Genomic DNA, 6,433 nt, shown 5'->3' with positions numbered 1-6,433 from the left:
TTTCTGTAAAGGGCTAGATGGTATATTTTAGGCTTTGTGGTTCATGTGATCTTCGTCTGAACTAGTCAACTCTACAAGTGTAGCAGGAAAGTAGCCATAATCAAAATGCAAACTAGTGAGAGCTCTCGTGTTCCAAAAAAACTTTATCGACAAAAGCAGGCATTTAATCTGTGGTCCATGATTTATACTCTTTCTTCCACTGTTTCTCTTTACCTCTACACAAGATAATTCCTTCCGGGTTAAGGTGAGAATGGAGGTGAATCAAATTCTCCCATTTCTGTAAATTCACTCAGAAGACTTTCTCTGCTTTTATCTATTTCATCTGTGAGTTAGAAATCATAATAAAAACAGTGACTATTATAGTAACAGTTATCATGTTATCATTATAATTTATAGGACAATAGAGAATGGTTTCCTTATCTTTGAAATCCTGCCCAAGGCCATAAGGCCATGGGATCATTTACCTCTTTTGGTGCACACTCTGCTACTTAAAGATGAATCAGCATTTATCAGAAATTTGCTAACTTGAAATCCTGAAGGTACTATCTTCTGATTTCTAAAAACATGAAAGACTGAATGCCCATCTGAAGGATAGTTAGAAAGAATGTAATTAGAAATTCCTTTACAAGATCTTTATTTCTCCTCCTTGGATTGAGCAGTTTCTATATTTCTGTACTTCTTTGCTTTTTATCTGTTACCCATTTCTACATGCTGTTTCATTTGCCTTGAAATGTGACAAAGTGAACTGAGCTCAGGATTTTGCTGCAGAGAGAGGCATTATTGATTTCTTGGAGAGTAGCAAGAAGACTTGCAATGTTGCTGTTAAATGTGGCTGACAGATCACAACAGCTTGTGACACCTAATTTACTGTAATGAAATCATGGGGTTCTCTGGCTCTCAGGCCTGGAGGAGAGGTGAAAGGTGAATAAAGTGAAGCCCTAAGCAGCCAGGCATGAAGGGTAGTTCATTCGGAGAGTGCAGTCTCATTCTAGAAGGAGATTAGTTGAATTCACCTGCTCTGAGTTAACCAGATGGGCTTCTCAGCAAATGGAAAATTATAAATGTCTAATCATGACTGTGCTGGTTACAATTTAATTGCTAGATCAGGAAACCTTATTTGTGGTTTCATTTTGAAGCCCTACAGATTGTTGTAATTTCACAGCTAAGAATATGTTAAACAGAAAATCTTCTTTATGCTTGAGAATGCTTTAAGCCATCTTTTCAATTAGCTGTTAAGTCTCTTCTTTCAATAATCTTTAAGTAGTACAGCAGTGAGAGGTTTTGAAGTCTGTTAAATCCAGTTCCTGCCTAACTGATATGCTTTTCTAGCTGTTTTATATTGTGCATGACTTTTATGGGGAGAAACAAAAGAAAAGCAAACAAGCTGATAGTGGGATTTTCTTTAGACTCAGTGAGTTACAGGGTTTCTTACAGTCCTTAGTACACATTCAGCTCAGTCTCTAACCTTGGTCCACACACTCCCCGAATGGCGAATGGCATACAACCTCTTTTTCCTCAGATTTATAATGAATGAGATAAGTTCTGATAAACAACTAGGAATCTTTCAACATAACATCGTGATTCCATATTTATATTCCTATACTTGAGTGATTGGTTTTCTATTTGGGTCTTTGAGGCACAAAATGATTGCTGAATCATATAGGACAAGTTGAATAAAATTCAGCATATGTTTCATACTAAAGGCTATTGTCTACAAATGCAAAAAAAAAATAGTATGGCCTTTTGGAAGAGTGCTGGAATACATGTTCATATAAAATGCATTTTATTTTCATTGCCATCATTTTTTTTTTAAGATAGTAATTATGACCCATTTAATTCTCTGATTCTCTGTTTCTTTATTTTTGAAACGGGGCTAGTAGTACAACAATCATTCTTGAATACCTACCTTGCCATAGAGTAGGCATTTTAACACTTGCTATCTAATTACTCCTAACAAATCTGTGGGGCAGGCATTATCTTCAATCTACACATAAGAAAACTGAGACAAAGAGTAGATGATTTTGGCAATGTTTTATGGGTGACACATGTCATAGTGGGAATTTAAATCCAGATCATGTAGCTCCCAGCAACTTTCTTTGCACTGGGTCTTTTCAGCTTCCCACAAGTTTGGTCCAAGAAGCAAGTTAGACTGCAAAAAGTAGAGCTCTGTACACGGGGGGTAAGACTATTAAATATTTTGGCAACCAGCAATTTTTATGTGGGTAAACTTTTAAAATCCACATATTGTAATTCAAATTGTAATTCAAATAACAGTCTAAATTTTATTTATTTACAAAGAGTCAAAAATTATGTAAAGTGCTTTAATGAATTACCATATTTAATCCTTTCTACAAACCTTCTGAGGTTGGCATGAGTAACCCTCAGTTTATATTCGAGAATCTAAGACAAGTTGAGAAATTTGGCAAAGAATTTTAAAATATGAAAAAATGCAAATGGAAACTAGTCAAAATTAAAAATCGATATGGTGGATTTAATAGCAGACTGGATACAGCCGAAGAGCGATTAGTGAAGTAGAACCTACATTAGAACAAAATTTTCAGAATTAAGAACAGAGATATAAAGGGATGAAAATGATTAAGTATAAATGAAATAATCATAAAGGATATATCAAGAAGGCTAATATATATCCCTTAGAGTTCTGGAAGAAAAGGAAAGACAGAATGGAGTAGATGATCTATTTGAAGAGATAACTAAATATTTCTCACAATTTCAAGAAGTTTCACAAATCATGAGGATGATAAACAAAGAATTCTGGACCAAATACGTCAAACCTTAGTGGTAACCTCAGAAAACCAAAGAGGAAACATATTAAAAACAGTGAAAAATCAACAGATTGACTTCAAAAGACGACGATTAGATTGACATCTGAATTGTAGACTGAAACAAGAGAAAATTATGTCATTTTCACTCATAAGCACAGACGTAAAAATACTAAGTGAAATATCCCCAAACTAGTCCAACAATATCTTAAAAGTATTTTATAGCACACTCATATTCGATTTATTCCTGGAACAGAAGCTTGTTTAAATTTGTAAGTTAATTAATGTAATTTATAGATTAAAGGGAAAAAGCATCTTAATTATTTTAATACTTTTAGGATAAAAAAAGTAAATATATTTAAGTATATTTATGTTTATTTTTATATGAAATCTTAATTATATAGGAAAGGAAAGGAAATTTCTTAGTATTTCCTTTCCTAAAAAAGGTCTTTGAAAGAAACCTACAGGTAATATCTTTTTTAAAATAAAAAAAATATTAGATTGCATTTATTAACCACTTTACTGTGCTTTAGAATCTAGAGGCTAAAAGGCCAAAATAGGACTTTTTTCAATTTTTTGGTCAACTGATAGGATGGCTAGAAGCATCCAAAAAAATAAAAAGTCATTATATTTTATTGAATATTCCTGTAAGTTTCAATTTAAGACTTTGACTTTTATTTTCAGATATAAATATTATGTCCTACATAGCCAGGGCTGCATGGACTTGGTTATCTTTGCTGGAATAATGGTTTTTCTCTCTCTGGGGAAGTCACTCAGAACAGTTAAGGACTTGGAGGCAGGGGGTTGAAATCTAAGAAAGCAAAGATTTTTTGAGGGAACAAATATAGTAATCCAGAAATGGTGACTAGAAGTTCATTTTCTATTCAGTCTTCATAGATTATATCACTCTGGTTAACAGCTGGTTCTAAATATGATGGTTAAACTTTCGAGGTCTTCATTCTTTAAATGTAGTTCTTCAAATGGAGTAGATATAAACCATGTTACTACCACATTTTCCTGAGAATGATTCTGAATGCCAGAATGAGGGTCAGTAATGACAGTAACACCATAGCAATTAAGGGCCATTCTGTGGGTTTGTGTATAATATTTTTATTTGTTAATATGAAGTTTAAACAAGATTTTTAAGTGTGTATAAATATCTCCTAATGTAATCTGAAGAGTCCCTAAAAGTCTAGGCAATACTTTACTCAATTTTTCAAGTGCAATACATTTTCTAATCTGATTCTGAGAATTTGAATCTATCAGTGGAAAGGTTGGTATCACACTCTTTTGACTCTTGCGATTTGGTGATTTCTTCATTTAAAATATATTGTCATCCATAAAACTTCCTGATCCTCAGGTTTAATGTTTCAGTTTCTTTTTTCAAAGTCTCATGACTTGGCAGTGGTTTAATAGCTGTATCTGAGTCTGTAAAAGACAATGGTTCATCCAAGCTGTCCTGAATTTCCTGAAAGACAGGTAATGGCGATTTGGGTCAGAGTTTACGTCATCTTCAAGTTCTTTAACCAGAAGAGCCTGAAGAGGGTTTCACAGACACAGAAGCATAATTCTGTCTTCTACTCAAAGTCTCCTTCAGAACTTTAAGTAAGTTTGCCTTTGCAACTTCAAGACACACTTACACTGAACTGGAAATTGACCTAGAAACTTGGTTTGATTTGTCAAATTTCCTCTTAAAATGTTGAGCACTTTTCTTACTTATGCCTATTAGAGTTATTTCTGAACTCTTTGAATTTATTTTAAGAAATTTCTGAAGCTTCTAATTTTTCTCAAAAAGGTCTAATTGAAGAAATCTGATTATTTACTTTCTATAAAAAAAGTTCACAAGCATCTGCTTTCTCCTGATTATCTTATCTGCAATTGCCTAACTGCTCAGTGACATCTATTGCTGTTCATTTTTGCCTCCTTGCTTGCTTGAAGTTAGCCTTTTGGCCAGCTTTCTTTGTCATTAGGATTTATAGTTTTTTGTTTTTTGTTTTTGTTTTTATTTGGCAGCCTTGGCCTTATATCCATTGCATTTGGTCTATTTTCTGGTATAATGGAACAAACAAAATCTTGCTCATTATCACTGCTTCTATCACTATGAGCGCTAGAAAAACTAGATTCATATTGACTTCTCAGAATCACCAGGACTGTCAGTGTCTGATATTTTAATAGCCTTACTGCATAATTGTACTTCTCCAGAGTGGCCAGGTTGTCCTTCCTGTAGCATCTGAAAATTAGGATGCCTTTCTTCTCAAACCCACACTGAAGTTTTAGAAATTTGTGCTTTAAAAAACTTAGATGCTTTATAACAAAAATTGCTGCAAAAAACTTTCTTTCAGTAATATTGTAAACTTTATTGGTTTTGGTAGAAATTTTATATTTCTGTTTTGATACAATTCCTAGCTTCTTCTGACATATGGGATGACCATGGAGCCTGATAATAGAATATTCATCCATGATATCACTGTAGTGAGCAGGTGTGATAAACTTCCCACACTCCCTTAAGAATTCTCTGTAATATTCTCTTCTAAAAGCTTTTCACCAATATTTAGAGGTTTTTCTCTCGGACTCAGTCTTCTTCCTCACAGTTTCTTCTGATTCTGCTTTCCTTCTCAAAACATCTTCTGGTCTATTAAGGACCTGTAGCATTTGGGGGGTGGGTGTGTGGAGAGCTTGGACTTTGTGGTCAGCTGAGGGCCACTGGATTGACTCCAGGAATCATTTATTGTCAAAATGATGAAAGCTTTCTTTTTAAGATTTGTGTAAAGATGGCAGCTACAATCATTTCTATTTAACATTGTTCTTAAGGACCTAGACAAGACTGTAAGCAAGGAAAAAAGAAATACTGGCATAAGGATTAGAAAGCAAGAAATAAGCTATCATTATTCTCAGATGATATGTTTTGTACCTATAAAACTAAAAAGAATCCACAAATCAATTATTTAATTTCGTGAGCAGCTTTAACAAGTTTTCTGGATACAAGATCAATATATAAAAACCAATATATTTCTATATACTTATAGCAACCAGACAATGTACTTTTAAAAAAATTTACCTACAATAGTGTTAAAACTATCAAATCCTGAGGAATAAATAAAACAACTGTACAAGACTCTCATTCAGAAAATATCAACTGTTATTGAGGGGAACTTTATAAATCCTGAGTAAAGGGAGTAATAAACAAAGTTCATACATTAGAAGACACAATACTGTCACCTGTCAACACTCCCCTGTTTGATGGTTTTAGTGCAACTCTAATAAAATCACGAGAGCATTTTCTTAAAATGTTTGTATATATATGTAACTTGGCAAGTTAATTTTAAAAAATTATATGAAAATAGAAAAAGCCAAAACTAGCTAAGACACATCAATAAAGAACAAGTGGGAAAAACTTGCTTTACTAGATAACAAGGAATATTTTAAATCCATAGTAATTAAGAAATGATGGTATTGTCACAAGGATACTGGTTTACTACTAGATCCATGGAATAGAGAAGAGAGCTCAGGAAGATCCTCAAGCATATATTGAAATTTGTTTTATGATAAAGTTGAGACCGATAGCTCTGGGGGAAGGAATAGACTTTTTAATAAATGGTGTTTGAACAATAGGGATATATATATATATATATATATATATATATATATATATA

At 33.2% G+C, this 6,433-nt stretch overlaps 1 pseudogene; it reads right to left on the bottom strand.

Annotated features, from left to right (window-relative positions):
• Positions 1–3,692: 3,692 nt before the first annotated feature.
• LOC107510355 lies at positions 3,693–4,747 on the bottom strand (annotated as a pseudogene).
• Between the last annotated feature and the right edge of the window lie 1,686 nt (positions 4,748–6,433).

Source organism: Rousettus aegyptiacus, unplaced genomic scaffold, assembly GCF_014176215.1.
Source record: "Rousettus aegyptiacus isolate mRouAeg1 unplaced genomic scaffold, mRouAeg1.p scaffold_m13_p_6, whole genome shotgun sequence".
Classification (NCBI taxonomy): Eukaryota; Metazoa; Chordata; class Mammalia; order Chiroptera; family Pteropodidae; genus Rousettus; species Rousettus aegyptiacus.
Note: the sequence above shows the minus strand (reverse complement) of the source record. Positions and strands in the feature narration are given on the sequence as shown.